Source organism: Rhinopithecus roxellana, chromosome 2 (genome assembly GCF_007565055.1).
Source record: "Rhinopithecus roxellana isolate Shanxi Qingling chromosome 2, ASM756505v1, whole genome shotgun sequence".
NCBI lineage: Eukaryota > Metazoa > Chordata > Mammalia > Primates > Cercopithecidae > Rhinopithecus > Rhinopithecus roxellana.
In genome coordinates this window covers 39,148,503-39,169,535 of record NC_044550.1, presented here as the reverse complement: position 1 = coordinate 39,169,535, position 21,033 = coordinate 39,148,503, and the positions used below count along the sequence as shown (strand labels likewise).

The following is a 21,033-nucleotide window of genomic DNA, read 5'->3' as shown; positions in this document are numbered from 1 at the left end:
GATATTCTGCTTTGCCAGTCCAGCCGAGTATCTGGGCCACTTACAGACTCTACGCAAAATGCTGTAAACAGTTGTGACTGTGATCTCAATCAGTCAGCAAGACTTGCATTTATTCAGTAAAGATTAATTGACAAAGGCTTGAGTCAACACCACCATAGTGTAATTGACATTGTGGACTTCCCAAGTAGAAGGCAATTAAGCACCCATGTAAGATCAAAGGCTAGTCTTAGGACCACACGAGTAAACAAGCTAGTTAGGTAAACTCTCCACATTCCTTTGTTTCTACTCTAGTTTACTTAACTAAAGGTAAGGGGACAAGGTTGCCTTCAGACAGATTTATTACTGAAGTTATGCAAACCCTCAGACCTTCCAAGAGGGTTTGTGGCTATTAAAACTAAAATTTTTCCCACCAGCCTGACTGAACCACCACAGAGATGGAAATGGGGATAGAATGAAAAGGAAATCCAGTAAAGAGGTGATGGGGCATTGTTTGTGGTTGTCTGAGCCAGTGCTGTGGGAGGAGGGCACAAGGGTAATTCACCTCATCACTGTCTACTAAATTCTGCATCTTGTGCTAATCTAGGTAAAACAACAAGTTCATGTTCTTAATAGAAGTAGTTATTGGTCTATCTATGTGTTAGAGACGTTTTGTACTTCCTTTACCATTTGTTACTTCTCATCTTTCTCCCCCTAATTTTTGATACAGTACTTCATTGGTTTCTCTAATTCCAAAGAAGAGGATGGGCTACTTTTTTGCTTTCTAATATTTAACCAGAATGATCGACACCTATGTGCTCATCATGTACAACTCATGCACACATGCATGCACATATAGAGCATATATAGATATAGAGATTTATTATTAACCTTGTTGAATTTGAGTTTCCTGATCTCAAACTTGCAATAATACTTGTTTTAGGATCTTGATTGACATGATACTTATGACATAATTTTTAAAACACAAAGCCCTGTAGAAAAATAATTCCAGTAATAACATCTAAAATGATGATGACACTTTTGAATATTATTTTCCCTTTCTATGCCTAAAGAGCTAAATATTGCCAGAAATCAATACATATATGTATATGAATCACAGTAAATTAAGACTTGTTAATGACTCCAGATAACTTTAAAAAGCCTTAGTTTTGAAGAGCTCTTAGATAGCCCAAATCCAGTGGTGTGACAGTTTTCATGGTACACATCTCCAAAGTTGCATTCCTAGCTTCACTGTTCACTTCCAGCTTAGTCTAGTGTTGCTTATCTCTTTCTCTCTCTCTGTATAATAAAGATATTGATTCTTATTTGCCTTTATGTAATAATTTCTGTGTCTTACCTAAGCAAGGTGCATTAGTCTGTTCTCACATGGCTGTAAAGACATACCTAAGACTGGGTAGTTTCTAAAGAAAAGATGCTTAATTTGTTCACAGTTCCGCAGGCTGTACCAGAAGCTTGGAGTCATCTCCTTGGCCTTTACGAAGGCCTCAGGAAGTGTATAATTGTGGCAGAAGGCAAAGGGGAAGCCAGCATTTCTTATGGCTGGAGCAGGAAGAAGAGAAGGGGGAGGTGCCATACACTTTTAAACAACCAGATATCATGAGAACTCACTGTTGCAATAACAGCACCAAGGGAGACGATGTTAAATCATGAGAGAGTGCTCCCATGATTCGGTTACCTCCCACCAGGCCCCACCTCCAACACTGGGGATTACAATTGAAAGTGAGATTTGGGTGAGATTCCTGCTCCAGTCATATCACAAAATAAAACAATCATTAATGTTTACCTAAGTAAACTATTTCTTCTTGGAAAATTTTGACCAAGAGCCAATTTGCAGGGGTTTTTTTTGTTTTGTTTTGTTTTGTTTTTCATTTGCAACGTTGTTTTTATCTGTAACATAACAAGCAACAGTGTATTGCTCCGTGATTTGCTCACTACTTTCTCTTAAACCATCCTAATTAATTCTCAGTAATCCTAGCATATATTAATGTTATTCCCATTTTACAGCTAAAGGAAATGAGCTTTAGAGAATTTAGAGGACTCATCTAAGGCCATGCAAGGAAACAGGCATTCTGGGGAGCTGGGTTCTGACTTTCTGGTTAAGAGGATAGACATGGAGTCAAACCCCCTCCATTATCAAACCCTGTGACCTTGGGCAAGTCATTTAATCTCTGTAGGCCTCCCCTTTCCTCATCTGTAAAATGTCAATAATATTAATATCTCAACTTGGTTATTGTGAAAAGTAAATGAAATATTAATGTAAATTACTAATTACTGTGCCTAACATATAGTAAGTTAAGTAAGCTATTGGTGCACGTAACTGTGGCAATTACCATTATTACTATTATTACAGTTAAGTCAATAATAATCTGTAGCTGTTCTAACTATGGTGTGTGAAGTAACATGATCTGAGATTAATTATGTGATTTTTACCTTTATTTGAATTTTATTTTCTTCTGGTGGATTTTGTGTTTGCATTTTTTGGATCATATCTGATCTTTTCTGTAAAAGATTGAATAAACTCAAAATTTATAAAAGCTTATAATGTATTTGATTAGAAATAGGACATCACAACTATCCAAATAGTACTTTACAATGTATTTTTAATAGGCATCAATATATTGCATGCTAATTTCTTGATAAATTTCAATCTTGAATTATATATTTGTTTATAAAATACCTATCAAAATTAATTTACCTCTTTTATATGCAATTTTAAACTAGATTATCCTGTGAATTAAACATATTTATTTTTATCATCTATGATTTATTTATGGATGCATACATATGCAGTAAAAGCAGTAAAGGAAGCGTTAGAAAGATAAACACAAATTCATGGTGGCAGTGACCTCTGGGGAAAGAATTATAGGATAAAATCATATATACTTTAAAAAGTATTATACTTTGTGTTATGAAATATTCTCATTTGAATGCATGTTAAAATGGAATAAAAGTGGAATAAGTTATAATACTGGTTACTTAGAAACCAGATAATTAAACTTACCTTTATTATAGTGGTACCTGGTTGCCGTTAGAATTACAGTATCTAAAAGGTAACAAATTATACTAAAAATGACGTTGGAAGATTTGCAACATGGGTGGTTTTTAATCTCATGCATATTTAAGAGGAGTATGATGACATATATTGTTAATATAATGAATCATTGAGAGCTGCTTACTGAAGGTTTGGAGTCTGTGGGAAAGTTAATATTTCAAACATGCATGTCTGTTAGGGCAATAATTATGGGCAGTGACTCCATGGATTGTTAGCTAATGAAGATAATGAAGGAGGATTAACTCGGCAAATGCATATCTATAGAACTTGTTCTAATGACACAATGTTGAGCATTCAGCTCACGCTGTGTATTTATTTCTTTGCCAGAAGACATGCAGAACCCTAATTATTCATTTTTATCTTAAAGCCAAAGGTAATTGTACTAGAAGCAAAATGGCCATACTGTAATTTAGCTTGATTAATATGTGTCTACCTATGGCTAGCTTTTAGTTTTGTTATTAAGGACATGGATCCTAGCTGTTTTTTGAGTATTGTTTTTTAATTCCCCAAGGGCTTGAAATATTTAGCGGAGTGAGATTGTGCTAAAATCTTAAAGTAAAGGGGTAGTGCTGACACTCAATACAACAAGGAGGCAAGGAAGGAGTTACCTTCTGGTGAGAACAGACTGTCACAGAAGGCTTTGCAGAGGATGTAGCACTTTAGCTGCTATGTATCTTATAGAGAGTAGGTGAGAGATGATTCCTATCCTCCCAGTGCTATAGTCTTGGTGGTGGTGATGGGGAAGCAAGGGGATATGATATACAAGTATGAATAATTTAAATTTTATATAGTCAATGGCACAAAGTAAAATTTGGCATCCCCAAGTAAACATTCTATGTGCTTCTCAAAACTCATGGCTAATTAAGGTGACATAAAGAGAATGAGCTCCACTAATTATTAGAATGTTTGAGTACCATTGTGACCACCTGTAGATCATTGTATATTTGTAATCAAACACAAGTGCAGATGCTCTCTGCTTGTATAGTCCGATTAACAAGAGCAAGACCTGGTAGAAAGACAGTAACTTTATTAACCAAAACTAGTAAAAAAAAAAAAAAAAGAAAAAGAAAAGAAGCTGCCAGATTCCTATCCAAAGTAACTGCTCTGATTTGGGGTGGGGGTGGTGGTGGAAGGCAGAGGTTTAAAAAGGGAAAACTTGATAAAGCAGGCATGCAAGAATTGGGTGGAGTAAATGTCTATGTGTCTTGTTCTGATAACTAACTTGGGTCCCAGTCCAGCTGGATCGTGGGCTGATGTCATTTCGACAATGACTGGGTTGTTAACTAGTGGCCTTGAAGTAACCTCTGGAATTTTACGGCTGGGTCTCCAGACTTGGTCTATCTGTCTCAAGATTAGCTCCTGGAATTTCTAAGAAGGCACATAATTAGATATTAGCATATGGTTAGATAGATATGAAGGGAGGATATACCATGAGAAAGGGAGAGATGTGGAGTCTTTTTTAAGGCTAAGGAAAGGCTTCTGCAGTTTTCTTCAAGGTTGTATCTTGAAACCCAAGAGAAAGAAAAAAAAGTTGAAAATGCATTTTAAAGTTAAGCTGCCCAGTTACATTTTTTTTTTTTTTTTTTTTTTACTTCTTTGTATGTAGTCATCTACCAGTTTCACTTTCTTTCAGAATGAAATCTGAATACCATTGGTTTTAGCATAGTGTCTTTATTTTTAGATTTAAAATGGGGAAATAAGAAAGTCTCCAATTTCTCTAAAACATTTTTTTTCCTTCAAGATTACAAAGTACCATAATGACCAAGGCATTATAGTTACTAACAGTCATGAGAGGATATAGAATCAGATGTTATTTCAAATACTTTTATTTTAATTTTGAATTTTTATTTTTGAGACAGGGCCTCACTCTGTCACCCAGACTGTAGTTAATGGCATGATCACGGCTCACTGCAGCCTCAACTTCCTGACCACAAGTGATCCTCCTGTTGGGAGCACAGTTGTTGGGACCACAGGCGCACACCACCACACCCAGATAATTGTTTGTATTTTTTGTAGCGATGGGGGTCTCCTTATGTTGTCCAGGCTGGTCTCGAACTCCTGAGCTCAAGCAATCTGCCTGCCTCAACCTCTCAAAATGTTGAGATTACAGATGTGAGCCACCGCACCAAGCCTCATATTCTTAGAGTAAGTTTCTCTCGGCATACTTTTATTTCTAAGTAGGACATCTCATCTAATTAGGTGAGATTTCCTTAATTAGCCACAACATGGAATTGTATGCTGCTCCTTTGACTAAAAGGTTCTGGCATCATTGGAGTAACATTGATGCTGGCTCATTTTTAAAGAGTATTTTGACAGGGCCAGCAACCACCTGGTTTTGCTTAGAGTCCAGTGGGTCTGGTGTTGTTCTTGATTTCATTCAGCCAGTACTCATCTAGTACTTATTCTCTGGGAAACACTGTGTGATACAGCTGAATCCCACAGAAAAAGACTTAGTCCTGCCTCTCCGGAAGTTGACAGTCTGAATCATCAGGATTCATCTTTGCAGTGGGTGTTTTCCGAAGGCACTGCCTCTGCATTGGCATTCAGTTTTCACACTCGAGCTGTGCTGCTACAGCAACTTACTCTATCTCAGGTAGTTTTTCAAGAGGCACCCTATCTAAATGGAACATGACAATAATTTTTGCCAGTTGAATGCTTTCTCTTTGTGAGAATTAACCCCAGTTGTGAAAAAGTTGTTTTTTTTTTTTTTTTTTTTTTTTTTCCAGCCTGGAAGTTTTATCTCCCACCTACAGGACATAATAACACGGTAGTGGAAGCTTGAGGCAGTGCAACGTGATGTGAGCGGTATGTGTGATTAAGCTCAGCCTGGATGGCAGGTTGGGCCAAGCTCTTTTAGGTTTCAAAGAGAGGAGCCAAATAGGAACGCCTAGGAATGCAGGAGTCATGCAAAGTGATCACACCACTGAGACTGACACTCTTAGTCTTATTGGCAGTGGAGTGGAGTGGGATGTTTGCTGCCTCTGAGGAAGGAACCATTGTCTAACTGGGGGAGGGGATGGCAAGAATTTAGTCTCTGCCACTCTCATCCCACTACCCCCAGCTTAGAAGGAAAAGATGTTGGGGATATTATGTTCTGTGATGTCTCTATGTTGATTAGACTTTACTGCATTACATATTTGAATTTGGGTAGTGGAAGACTGTAGAAAAGACCAAATGATAGTTCTATTCTCATTTTCTAAGTTGAATAATAGGAGCACTGTTTCATCAGTGTCTTCTAAATTCAGCCATTTAGTATCTGCACAGCACTGCACCTGAAAATTATGTATTACTATCAGACAACTGGGACTATTACACTGTTGAAAAAAACAGTAAAGCTTATTTTAAATGGAGAGAGGAGTCCAAATCTTTTTCTTTCAATTCCTCTCTTTCTCCGTGACTTCATAGTATTGTAGGACATTTTTCTTAATTCAGCTAAAAGCTGAGTTCTTGTCACACAACCAGGAAAAATTAGGTTTGTGGACACATAAAAGGGTGAGAAAAATGGAATTTACTGGATGAAAAGGAAAAACTCAGCAAAGTGAGAAGGATTCCTGTTAACAGGCCCAAATTTTACCAGTTGAATCTCAGGTTACCACCCAGGAACAGAAGAGGCCAGACTCCTCCCATCTGCAAATGGCATGAACTTCCATGGCTCCAATCCATTCTCCCAGAGCGCCACCCAGTCAGAGGTTCTCCAAGGAGCCCTTTTTCCTTGGCTGATTCATTTCTCCCTCTACAGAAGTACATCTAACTGCCGTTAGAATAAGGATAGTGATAAGGGCAAAGACTGATCTTAACTGCTTGCTGCTGACGGGGTGCCGTTTTGAGGAAATGTCAGTCCAGTCTGCCTCAGAAGCTTATCTAAGGGTCCCCAGCAGAAGAGGCCATTGTATGAGGCTCCAGTTGCATGACCGTTTGGAGTTTGATGGCCTGCAGGGGAGAAGAGACAAACTGGATTATTAGAAAACATGTATCAAAACAAAACAAGTGGGAGCAAGGACAGCTCACAAATCCTAGACCTTTTACTGGTTTGCACAGGGAGAGTGAGGCCAAAAGCCTGACACTAAAAAACAAAAAACAAAACAATACAAAAAAACCCTTTAAGTTCTGGGATACATGTGCAGAACATGCAGGTTTCTTACATAGGTGTACGTGTGCCATGATGGTTTGCTGCACCCATTAACCCGTCATCTACATTAGGTATTTCTCCTAATGTTATCCCTCACCTTGCCCCCCACCACCCAACAGGCCCTGGTGTGTGATGTTTCCCTCCCTGTGTCCATGTGTTCTCATTGTTCAACTCCCACTTATGAATGGGAACATGTGGTGTTTGGTTTTCTGTTCCTGTGTTAGTTTGCTGAGAATGATGGTTTCTAGCTTCATCCATGTCCCTGCAAAGAACATGAACTCATTCTTTTTTATGGCTGCATAGTATTCCATGGTGAATATGTGCCACATTTTCTTTATCGAGTATATCATTGATGGGCATTTGGGTTGGTTCCAAGTCTTTGCTGTTATGAGTAATGCTGCAATAAATGTGTGTGTGCATGTGTCTTTATAACAGAATGATTTATAATCCTTTGGGTATATGCCCAGTAATGGGATTGCTGGGTCAAATGGTATTTCTGGTCCTAGATCCTTGGGGAATCACCACACTGTCTTCCACAATGGTTGAACTAATTTACACTCCCACCAAGAGTGTAAAAGCGTTCCTATTTGTCCACATCCTCTCCAGTATCTATTTCCTGACTTTTTAATGATCTCCATTCTAACTGGTGTGAGATTGATATCTCATTATGGTTTTGATTTACATTTCTCTAATGACCAGTGATGGTGAACTTTTTAAATATGTTTTTTGGCCACATAAATGTCTTCTTTTGAGAAAACAAAAAATATGTTTTTTGGCCACATAAATGTCTTCTGTTCATATACTTCACCCACTTTTTGATGGGGTTGTTTTTTCTTTCTTGTAAAGTTGTTTCAGTTTCTTGTAGATTCTGTATGTTAGCCCTTTGTCAGATGGATAGATTGCAAAATCTCCCATTGTCTAGGTTGCCTGTTCGCTCTGATGACAGTGTCTTTTGCTGTGGAGAAGCTCGTTAGTTTAATTAGATCCCATTTTTCTATTTTGGCTCTTGTTGCCATTGCTTTTGGTGTTTCAGTCACGAAGACTTTGCCCATACTTATGTCCTGAATGGTATTGCCTAGGTTTTCTTCTAGGGCTTTTATAGTTTTAGGCCTTATGTTTAAGTCTTTAATGCATCTTGAGTTAATTTTTGTATGAGGTGTAAGGATAGATTCCAGTTTCAGTTTTCTGCATATGGCTAGCCAGTTTTCCCAACACCATTGATTAAATAGGGAATCCTTTTCCTATAACTTTTTTTTTTTTTTTTTTTTTTTTTTTTTGGTAAGGTTTGTCACAGATCAGATGGTTGTAGATGTGTGGCGTTATTTCTGAGGCCTCTGTTCTGTTCCATTGGTCTATATATCTGTTTTGGTACCAGTACTGTGCTGTTTTGATTACTGTGGTGTTGTAGTATAGTTTGAAGACATGTAGTATGATGCCTCTAGCTTTGTTCTTTTTGCTTAGGATTGTCTTGGCTATACGGGCTTTTTGTTGGTTCTATATGAAAGTTTTTTTTTTTTTTCTAATTTTGTGAAGAAAGTTAGTGATAGCTTGATGGGGATAGCATTGAATCTTTAAATTACTTTGGGCAGTATGGCCATTTTCATGATATTGATTCTTCCTATCTGTGAACATGGAATATTTTTCCATTTGTTTGTGTCCTCTCTTATTTTCTTGAGCAGTGGTTTGTAGTTCTTCTTGAAGAGGTCCTTCATATCCCTTTAAGTTGTATTCCTAGGTATTTCATTCTCTTTGTAGCAATAGTCAATGGGAGTGCACTCATTATTTGGCTGTTTGTCTATTATTGATGTATAGGAATACTTGTTATTTTTTCACATTGGTTTTGTATCCTGAGATTTTGCTGAAGTTGCTTATCAGCTTAAGGAGATTTGGGGCTGAGGTAATAGGGTTTTCTAAATACGTCATCTGCAAACAGAGACAATTTGACTTCCTCTCTTCCTATTTGAATACCCTTTATTTTTTTTTCTCTTGCCTGATTTCCCTGACCAGAACTTACAATATTATAGTCAATAGGAATGGTGAGAGAGGGCATCCTTGTCTTGTGCCAGTTTTCAAAGGGAATGTTTCCAGCTTTTGCCCAATGAGTATGATATTGACTGTGGGTTTGTCATAAATAGCTCTTATTATTTTGAGATGCGTTCCATCAATATCTAGTTTATTGAGAGTTTTTAGCATGAAGTCATGCTGAGTTTTATTGAAGGCCTTTTCTGTATCTATTGAGATAATCATGTGGTTTTTGTCTTTGGTTCTGTTTATGTGATGGATTCTGTTTATTGATTCGCGTATATTGAACCAGCCTTGCATCCCATTGATGAAGCCAACTTGATTGTGCTGGATAAGCTTTTTCATGTGCTGCTGGATTTGGTTTGCCAGTATTTTACTGAGAACTTTCACATTGATGTTTATCAGGGATATTGGCCTGAAATTTTCTTTTTATGTTGTGTCTCTGCCAGGTTTTGGTATCAGGATGATGCCGGCCTCATAAAATGAATTAGGGAGGAGTCCCTCTTTTTCTAGTGTGTAGAATTTGCACATGAGATGGGTTTCCTGAATACAGCACACTGATGGGTCTTGAGTCTTTATCCAATTTGCTAGTCTGTGCCTTTTAATTGGGGCATTTAACCCTTTTACATTTAAGTTTAATATTGTTATGTGTGAATTCGATCCTGTCATTATGATGCTATCTGGTTATTTTGCCCATTAGTTGATGCTATTTCTTCATAGTGTTGAAGGTCTTTACAATTTGGTATGTTTTTGCAGTGGGTGATATTGGTTTTTACTTTCCATATTTCATGCTTTCTTCAGGAGCTCTTGTAAGGCAAGCCTGGTGGTGACAAAATCTCTCAGCATTTACTTGTCTGTAAAGGATTTTTTTTCTTCTTCTCTTATGAAGCTTAGTTTGGCTGGATATGAAATTCTGAATTGAAAATTTTTTTCTTTAAGAATGTTGAATATTTGCCCCTACTCTCTTCTGGCCTATAGTGTTTCTGCAGAAAGATCTGTTGTTAGTCTGATGGGCTTCCCTTTGTGCCTTTGTGGGTAACCCAACCTTTCTCTCTGGCTGCCCTTAACATTTTTTCCTTCATTTTAACCTTGTTGAATGTGATGGTTATGTGTCTTGGTATTGCTCTTCTCTTGGAGTATCTTTGTGGTGTTCTTCTGTGTTTCCTGAATTTGAATGTTGGCCTGTCTTGCTAGGGTGGGGAAGTTCTCCTGGATAATATTCTGAAGAGTGTTTTCCAACTTGGTTCCATTCTCCCTGCCACTTTTAGGTATAGCAGTCAAACATAGGTTTGGTCTTTTCACATAGTCCCATATTTCTTGGAGGTTTTGTTCCTTCCTTTTCATTCTTTTTTCTCTAATCTTGTCTTCTTGCTTTATTTAATTAAGTTGATCTTTAATCTCTGATATCCTTTCTTCTGCTTGATCAATCTGCTATTGATTCTTGTGTATGATTCACAAAGTTCTCGTGCTGTGTTTTTCAGCTCCATCAGGTCATTTATGTTCATCCCTAAATTGGTTATTCTAGTTAGCAATTCCTGTAACCTCTTTTCAAGGTTCTTGTCTTCCTTGCATTGGGTTAGAACATGCTCCTTTAGCTCAGAGGAGTTTGTTATTACCCACCTTCTGAAGCCTACTTCTGTCAATTCGTCAAATTCATCCTTCATCTAGTTTTGTTCCCTTGGTGGTGAGGGGTTGTGATCCTTTGGAGTAGAAGAGGCGTTCTTGTTTTTGGAATTTTCAGCCTTTTTTGCGCTGGTTTTTCCTCATCTTTGTGGACTTACTTACCTTTGTTCTTTGATGTTGGTGACCTTCGGATAGGGTTTTTGTGTGGACGTCCTTTTTGTTGATGTTGATGCTATTCCTTTCTGTTTGGTAGTTTTCCTTCTAACAGGCCCCTCTGCTGCAGGTCTACTGGAGTTTGCTGAAGGTCCACTCCAATCCCTCTTTGCCTGGGTATCACCAGTGGAGGCTGCAGAACATCAAAGATTGCTGCCTGTTCTTTCCTCTAGAAGCTTCATCCCAGAGGGGCCCCCGCCAGATGCCAGCCAGAGCTCTCCTGTATGAGGTGTCTATCGACCCCTGCTGGGAGGTGTCTCCCAGTCAGAAGGCATGGGGGTCAGGGATCCACTTGAGGAGGCAGTCTGTCCCTTAGCAGAGCTCGAATGCTGTTCTGGGAGATCCACTGCTCTCTTAAGAGCTTGGCAGGCAGGAATGTTTAAGTCTGCTGAAGCTGCACCCACAGTCGCCCCTTCCCCCAGGTGCTCTGTCCCAGGGAATGAGAGTTTTATCTATAAGCCCCTGACAGGGGCTGCTGCCTTTCTTTCAGAGATGCCCTTCCCAGTGAGGAGGAATCCAGTGAGACAGTCTGGCAACAGCAGCTTTGTTGGCTCTACCTCATTTGAACTTCCCTGTGGCTTTGTTTACACTGTGAGGGGAAACCACCTACTCAAGCCTCAGTAATGGCAGAATTCCCCCCTGCCATCCTGAACAAGCTCGAGCATCCCAGGTCGACTTCAGACTGCTATGCTGGCAGTGAGAATTTCAAGCTAGTGGATCTTAGCTTGCTGCGCTCTGTGGGGTGGGATCTGCTGAACTAGACCACTTGGCTCCCTGGCTTCAGCCCCCACAGAGTGAACGGTTCTGTCTTGCTGACATTCCATGCGACCCTGGGATATGAGAAAAAAACTCCTGCAGCTAGCTTGGTGACTGCCCAAACGGCCGCCCAATTTTGTGCTTGAAGCCCAGGGCCCTGGTGGTATAGGCACCCGAGGGAATCTCCTGGTCTGCAGGTTGCAAAGACTGTGGGAAAAGCATAGTACCTGGGCTGGAATACATCGTCCCTCACATCACAGTTTCTCATGGCTTCCCTTGGCTAGGGGAGGGAATTCCTCGACCCCTTGTGCTTCCTGGGTGAGATGACACCCCACCCTGCTTCAGCTCACCCTCTGTGGGCTGCACCCACTGTCTAACCAGTCCCAATGAGATGAGCCAAGTACCTTAGTTGGAAATGCAGAAATCACCCACCTTCTGCATTGATCTTGCTGGGAGCTGCAGACTGGAGCTGCTCCTATTCAGCCATCTTGCCAGTCACCTTCTTGTTACTGTTCTTAACTTAAAACTAAAAATTCCACACTCATGAGCACACAGCAATGTTTAAAACACAATGCAAATGAGAATAGTGAAGAAAAAGGGGAGGGGAGGGCTGGAACTAAAAGTAGAGCCAAAGACTTCTACTAAAGATAGGCATATTATTAGGTCTGCATGGATATATTCCCAACGTCAAGCACACTGCATTTTATATAATGGTGCTGGATGTATGTTTGATGAATTTATTTAATAGAGTTTAAACTAGATGTGCTATGATTGGGTCACTAATTTTATTCTGAGAGCTTGTTAGCAGGAAAATAAATGACAGTTATCCAATGAATTGTCTTTAAGATTAAAAATAAACATGTGCTCAATAAAAATAAAACAATTTTCTAACATTAAAACTAAAAAATATTTCTTCTGAGAGATTTTATAAACAGAAAACTATAAAATAAATTGAATAATATTCATAAAATGCTTGTTAACAAAAGAGCCACATTTTATAGGGTAATTTCTTTTATCATTTAAGCATAGATTAAAGCTATCGTTGGCAGCATTACTCTTACCTCACTAAACATTTCTTCTCATTCTCCGTTTCTGGGACATTCTTTGCCTCCCAACTTTTAAACCAGTAGTTCTCAACCTTAGCTGCCCACTAGAATCATCAGGAGGCTTTACAAATAGAACTGCCTATGCCCAACACAGATAAAAATTAAATCAGAATCATTATAAGTAGAACCTGAGTGTCAGCAAGTATATTTTAGAAGACTCCATGGAAAAATCCAGTGTGGTCAGTGTTGAGAATGATTTCTCAAGGAAACATTGGAATGACACCAGGACTTTTTATTCATAGCCAGTCCCTCAGTGGGCCTTTGCAGCCCTATGGCTTTAAATATCATTTCTGTCTCCTGTATGCTTTAGACCCATATAACCATTATGCACTTGAGAACTCCAGTTGCATGGCTAATACCCATTTCAATCTTATATGAAAACCTTCACTCATAATTTTACTCCCCTTAGTTTTCCCCATCTTAATGAGTGGTACCATCAATTTTTCTGATTGATCAGTAAATCCTTGACTTCTCTCTTTCTCTCACATCCTTTATCTAACATTAGCAATCTATGTAAAATATGCCTGTGATATCACCACCTGGGCTAATAAGATCCTAGTTGAGACAACTTCTGTTTCTCATTTGGAACACTGAAATATTTATGAACTAGTTTCCCTGCATCCACCCTTGTCCCATCTTTCATTCACAGTCTGTTTTCCACATGGTAGGTCTTGATCACCCATGTCTTCCTGTAATACCCATCACAACATGACAGGAGAATAACATCCAGGTTCCTTACCATGATATGCAAGACCTTATATGGTCTGTCCCTGGGCTATATCTCCTAAATCACTTCCTGGCATTCTCATACCCCATCACTGCCCACTGCCCCAGCCATATCTGCTTTCCTGGAATATGTCTTATGTGCTCATGTCTCAGTGTCTTTGCACCTGATTTCCTTTCTTCCTGGAATACTTTTTTCCCCAAGTTACTTCCTTCAGGTTTTTGTCCAAATGTCACTTCAGGTTGCCCCTGACCACCTTACCAAAATTGCATTTAATGTCTATAGAGTTTCTCTGTAGAAAGCTTATTTTTAGTTTGTTTTTATAATTTATTTATTCATTGCTTAAAGATGCAATAGTAGCTTGCAGAGATAAAGAAATATTCAAATTTAGAATTTTTGGCTTCATTTGTCTAAAACAGAACCCAGGCTTCTTTTTTTCCATTGCTGTTCTGTGCATGATTATTGAGTTTTCCTTCCTGTGTGTTTCTCTCACTGATTTCTCCTTTAAACCAGACCATGACATGAACTAATATATTGGGAATGACGCAGATTCTCCTTATCGCGAGAAAGAGACAAAAGAAAACTCTACATGTAAGGTTCTAGCTCAGATTGGTTTGCCATTTTGCTTTACCTGCTGATTCAGGATCAGGCAGGTGTTTGAAGATTTGCCTCATGGGAAAGGAAGTTGAGACTTATTTTGTGTTTCTGTTGAAGACAGATCTAGGATCATGATAGAAGCAGTAAAAAGGTAGACTTTAGCTCTTATAATGAAGAAATTTCTTACAGTCAAGACTAAGTAATATGCTCTCCTCATATTTTCTGGAAAGTAGTTTTATCAATGGGAAAGGATACCAAAAGTATATTTAAAGGGGAATTGAAGCAGAAGCAAAACAAATCTGTACTCACCTTAACAATCTGTCTTCTCTGACACCTTCAACTGCCCCATGCCCTTCTCAGATGGAGTAAATAATGACGCTCTTGACAACACTGTAACTTCTACCTCCTTCTAACATGAAACCTAGCACACTGTATTATGATTCTTATTTGTGTACCTGCTTTCCATATGATAATAGAGAATTGTGTATTCTTGTTGCCTAGCATGATTCTGGTATGCTTTCTATAAATTTTTTTTTGTCATGATTTTTAGTTCTTTAGTCTTCAATAAAATGAATTATTTTCCAAAGACAATAGTTAGAATGCTTGTGAAATCTTTCTATAATTAAAACAGAAGAATCATGTTTTCAGTGATGGCTGTAGAGTTGCAGAGGAAAACATCTTACTATAGGAGTAAAAGACACAGAACCCAGAGTTGAAAGCTGGCACATGGACAGTACTACTCATTGCCAGTCTTACCAGGAACGTTCCATAGGCTCTGGTTTTTTAGTTTACTCAGCAAATAACTATTTCATTCTGCTCGGAGTGAGGCTAGAGAGCCACTGAAAAAGTATATGCAAGTTTTTCAAGGGTGCGGCCAAGACACAACCAGAGAATCCTGTTTAAGGGATTTATAGGATCATTTATTGATTATTGAATAAATGAAGGTAGAGAATGGCCCAGAAAAGTCCAAGAACAGTGAATTCCTCATTAAGGTAATTTCAAGCTCCCCCTCACCCACCAAAAAAAAAATGATACTAACAAATGAAGCACATTGTGCTGTTTGTTCGAGCTTTTTTTTTAAATAGCAAATATTATTTGCTTCAAATTGGCATTCTGTGCTAATTACTAACAACTGTTTGCTACGATATTTTATTTTGCATAAACTACAGAGGTAATGATAGCCTAGAAAACTGCTCAGATGGATCCTAATTGGTAATTCTTGGTTGAATCTAGATTTTTATACAATTAAAAAAACACATTTTGTCTATCTATTATTTATTTCTAAGACAACTCTAAGATTCTAGAAGATAGAGTCTAAGTACAGAAGGCCCTCTGTATCTGTGGGTTCCACATCTGTGGATTCAACTGTCTATGATTAAAAATATTTAGAGAAAATAATATTAAAACAACAAAAATAATATAAAAATAGTATAAAACTGTTTACATAGCATTTACATTGTATTAGGTATTACTTATAATACCTAAGTAATATGTAATCTAAAGATGATTTAAAGTATGTGGGAGGGTATGCATAGGTTATATTCAAATACTATGTTATTTTATATCAGAAACTCGAGCATTTGTGGATTTTAGTATCTGCCAGTGCATCAGGGGCCCTGGAACCAGTCCTTCCCAGATACTGACAGATACTGAGGGACAACTGTAATTTATTCTTCCTGTGTCTTAGAAACATATTATAAAACACTAGGCACAAAATAGTTACTTATAAACTCTGCTTATCTAGTTCTGTGTGATAGAAAATGAGGCCCTAGCCCACACTGTTCTCATATGCACTCTAGAAGAATACAACTGTGAGTGTGGGAAAAAGTCATCTGAAGGTCAGAGATATGCATCATTCTTGAGTACCTGCTGCGACTTGCTAGTACTAGCTGCCATTGGAAAAAGCTGAGAAGACAGAAAAAAAAATAGGTGCAGCAAGCCAGAGGATTAGTTGAAGAAAATTAATGGACAATAAGAATTGAATATAGGAATGACAAGAATTTTCACATGCCAAAGAAGATGAGTTAAATAAGAATAGGTTTAACAGGAAAGCTAGGTGTCAGGACCAGGAACAGGCATTCAGGTGCTCACCAGCAAAGATCAGAAGAGTCTGAGGTATTATTTGAACACATTTGCTTTTAGCTGTTTGGTTCACTTCTCTTCATCATCAGGTCTTCCAAATAACAGGCTGAATGCCTTTCCGTGGTTTGGTATTGGTATAGTCATAAACTCTGATCAATCAAGTTCAAATATGACTTTGATAAGTTTCCATGGACATGAACAGCCAAACTCACTGAGGAATATCAAGTTAACCTGATAGTATTGAAAAGGGAATGAAATTACCTACAAGGGTTTTCCATGCAGATTGAAATTTATCCTGATATACTTTTCTTTTGCCTGAAATTTTAGATTGTTACTTATATGTGTGTACAAATCACTGGATTTCATGTCTCTGTCAATTTCTTGATGAAATAGTCAGTACCGATAGAAATGGGAAGTTTCAGTTTCATTTTGGTTTTGATTTTTTTTTTTTTTTTTTTTTGGTAGGGATTTGGGAGGCTCTCATTTGGAATTAGAGAACACTTGAGTGAGTTGTTAAGGTATTAAGGAACCTTTTCAAATGTAGGAGACCAGGACTAAAGCAGAGATGGGTGGGTGTTTTATAACTTTGATAACCTTGAGGTGGTTGTAAATATATACTCGACATTCTTGATGGTTTATAGTGAGTGAAAGAAAGAGAATAACCAAGGAGACTTTTAGACTTTTCTGTAAATAACTGGGCAGAAGGTGGTACCAACTAAAATAAAAAAGGCTGTTAGTTGCCTCTCATTGTTCTTCCTTTTCAAAGTTTTCCTGATTATCTTTTATTTTTCTACATTAAACTTAGTATCAAATTACATACTTTCAAAAGTCCATTTTTATTGGACTTTAATTATATTTCTAATGAATATAGGTAGAATTCTAATCTTTATGATATTAAACATTCCTATCCAAGGACATGGTTTATCTTTCTAGTTTCTTGGTCTTATTTTGGTATTATTCTGGAGATTTTCTTTTACTACATAGATTTTGCACATTTTTTGTTAAGCTTATTTTAAGTATTTTACCTTTTGTACTGCTATTATAATGGGGCCTTTTCTTACAATGTATTTTCTAAGATGTTACATATGAAAGCTATTTACTTCTGTATATTTGATTTTTACTTGATTAATTTATTGAATTATCTCAATGTTTCTTATAGTAGTCTAGTTTTTTAGATTTATGAAATACATTTTAACTTTTATAGTTTTTTTCTAGTTTCATTTGTTTATTGTTCTTTAATTTCTGAAGTTAAATGATTCATTTTATTATTTCTGTTTTATTGATATAATAATTTGTCCACAATTTTTTTTACATATTTATTTTTATTTTATTTTATAGGATCTAATATGAAGTGTCATTACAAATGTTTCTAAAACTTTTGCAATTTTTTTTATTTTGACCCAATAATTATTTAAAATAGAATTTTTTAAAACTTCCAATAGAAGGGTCTCTTTATGAAGGATTTTTTTTCCCGATTTTGTCAATAATTATAATTTTATTGAGTTGTAATCAAATAAAATTATAGTCTATCTAATTGTTACTTTTTGGTATTAAATTTTCTTTGTAACCAAGTTTATACCATTTGCACGAGAAGAAAATGTATTATTTTCTGAGTTTGATATAGTCATATATCCATCATTAGTTAAGTTATTGACATTTTCTGTATCCTTGATCTGTCATGAACTGAGAAAGTTATTCAAAAATAAATTAAACAAATGCAATATATTTTCTTCCTATATGTATCTCCTGTAATTTCTGCTTATAGGAATTCTATTTCTTTTTCTTACATATTTATTATTTTTCTATCTTTATTTGAATCACTCTTTTACTTTATAATGTGTGCCTCTTTGTTTTATTTAGTGCTGACTTTTTGTTTGACAAAAAGCATTATTTTTTGGGATTTTCCTGCTCCATGTTTGCTTTCAACATTTCTGAATTCCGAATAACTTTGTTTTATGTGTATAATATATATTGTATAGAATTAGCAAAACATATAATTACATTTGGCTTTGTAAGTCAATTTGAAAATATTGTTCTTTTAAATAAATGACTTAGGGAAATTTATATTTGTTTTTATTATAAATATATACGGTAAAATTATATTATTTTCTGTTCTGTTTATTGTTTTTATTTTTTTACAGTTTTTTTCTTTGTGCATTTAAAAAAAATTTAAGAAGGTTTTCCTTACCTTAATAATTACAACATTATATAGTACTTTCAATTCTCTATTTATTTGTAGGGTGGCTACTGATATTCTAGTAAAATAAATAAATGATAAAATTTTTTATTTTCTCCCCTCATTCCATTTGTTTTGTCTCCGACCTGCTATTTGGCAGTAAAAATTATTTGAAAATATATTTTTTAATTTTTTACTTTATACTTTCAAATATTCTTATACTTTTATTATCTGGTTGGTCATTCCATCATCTCACACCAATCAGAATGACTATTATTAAAAAGTTAAAAAATAACAGATTCTGGCGAGGTCGTGAAAAAAAAAGAATGTTTATACACCATTGGTGGGAGTGTAAATTAGTTCAACCATTGTGGAAAACAGCAGGGTAATTCTTCAGAGACCTAAAAACAGAACTACCATTGGACCCAGCAATCCCATTCCTGGGCATACACCCAAAGGAATATAAATTGTTCTATCGTAGACACATGCACACATTCATTGCAGCACTATTCACAGTCACAAAGACATGAAATCAACCTAAATGCCCATTAATGGTAGACTAGATAAAGAAAATGTGGTGTGTGTATATATATACATACACACTACACACACACACCATGGAATACTATGCAGCCATAAAAAAAGAATGAGATCACATCCTTTACAGGAACATGGATGGCCATTATCTTTAGCAAATTAGTGCAGGAACAGAAATCCAAATACTGCATGCTGTCACTTATAAGTAGGAGCTAAATGATGAGGGCAAATGGGCCCAGAGAGGGGAACAACAGACACTGAGGCTAACCGGTGGGTGGAGGTTGGGAGGAGGGAGGGAATTAGGAAAACTAATTAATGGGTACTAGGCTTCATATTTTAGTGATGAAATAATCTGTACAATAAACCCTCGTGACATGAGCTTACCTATATAGCCAACCTGCACATGTACCCTTGAACTTAAAATAAAAGTTAAACACACACAAAAATAAATAAATATTTTTGTATAATATTTGGTCATAATGTTCAACTTTTCAATGACTTTTTTTGAGTTTATTGGTACATTGCTAAGTTCTTAAGTTTTTTTTTATCTTTATTTTGCCTTTTGTCTTGGTTCTGACACTTTTTAAATGTATCTTTTTATTTTTTAAAAATTTGCATATGGTAAAATTTACTCTTTTTGGTGTGCAGTTTCATTAATTTAGACAAATGCATATAGTCATCTATTAAATTAATTAGTCTAACACCACTAGAATCAGAACAGCTTCATCACTCCCCAAATTCCCCTGGGTTTGCCCTTACATACTATCCTTTTGTTGATGCTGTGTCACATCCATTTTTATTACTCATCGTTGAATGAGTTGGATGTTTTTAGATCTACTGTTTACAGGACACTTCTGCTGGGAGTTATAGGAGGTCCTGTGCAGCCTTCTGACTCCTTTATTATTTTCACAGAGTCAGATTGCTTTCTTCCAAAATAGCCCCTCTATGTAAATGTGTTCCCACCCACTCTAAACTATACTGGGTCCCGGAAGTCTCTTCTGCCTTTATTTCTTTTCTCACTGCCCAAATTAGGAAAGCTATATTTTTTTGCACTTTGGGATAAACTTTTCGTAGAAGTGTATTTTTGCGGTCAATTTCAGAGATCTCCCACTGCCGGCCATGTTGTCATTCTCCTCATTTCTTAGATGCCTTTCTCCCTGTATGGCATCTACTAATTGCTGCTTTTGGTAACTCTTAACATGTTTTTGGAGTCTGTAGAAATTAGGTCTTCCAGTTTTTCTACAAATGGTGATCATGTAACTTTTGTTGTTTTGGTTAACTGTGTAACATATGCACATCTTCCAGGAGAAGACAAGATACAGTCTTAGCCATATTCTTACCAGAAGTCCTCTTGACTGCACTTTACCACCAACTTTCCCTCACTCCCGTTTCATGGCTCACACTTTAAGTATTGGAATCTCTTGCCTCTGTTGTTCATTCATCACTTCCTTAAGGTTTTCATATAAAAACTTCCTGTGATGTACCTTAACCTATGACAAAAAATTTCGCTATTATCTAAATACCCACTTTCAAAGTTGGTTAGCTTTTTCCTACTATTCTTTAGCTTGGAATGCCTTTTTCTTCCTTACCTGATTGGAATACTTCTACTCATGCATTAAGACCTAAAAAATGTATTTCCTCCTTTAGGAATCCTTCCTAGACACCTTCTCAAGATAGAATTAATCTCTCAGTTATGCTCCCATAATATATTGTCCCATTTTTTGTTCACTTATCTTGTTGCTTTTCGTACTTGTTTGCCTGTCATTATGAAGACAATGAGTATCCTGTATCCTAATGTATTAACCAGTCAACACAGAATTTTCAAACTCTGTATTTCAGGGACTCTACTCATAGCTCTCCGATGATGATCGGCACTTACCCTGATTTGGTCTCATTTGGTTTTCCTTTCATTTAATTGAAGGGTACAATATTTTGGTTCCTCTTGGTTTTCTGGTCTAGCTTTTGTGCTCAATGTGATTTAGTCATGTAAAAGTAGCTTTTCTACTCTTAGGAAATAAG

The 21,033-nt window shown here is 36.8% G+C and overlaps 1 protein-coding gene across 7 annotated transcripts in view; it reads left to right on the top strand.

Annotated features, from left to right (window-relative positions):
- The window catches only part of MTHFD2L (methylenetetrahydrofolate dehydrogenase (NADP+ dependent) 2 like), a 143,846-nt gene that overhangs the window by 43,977 nt on the left and 78,836 nt on the right, over positions 1 to 21,033 (top strand). The gene's annotated exons all lie outside the window — the stretch shown is intronic.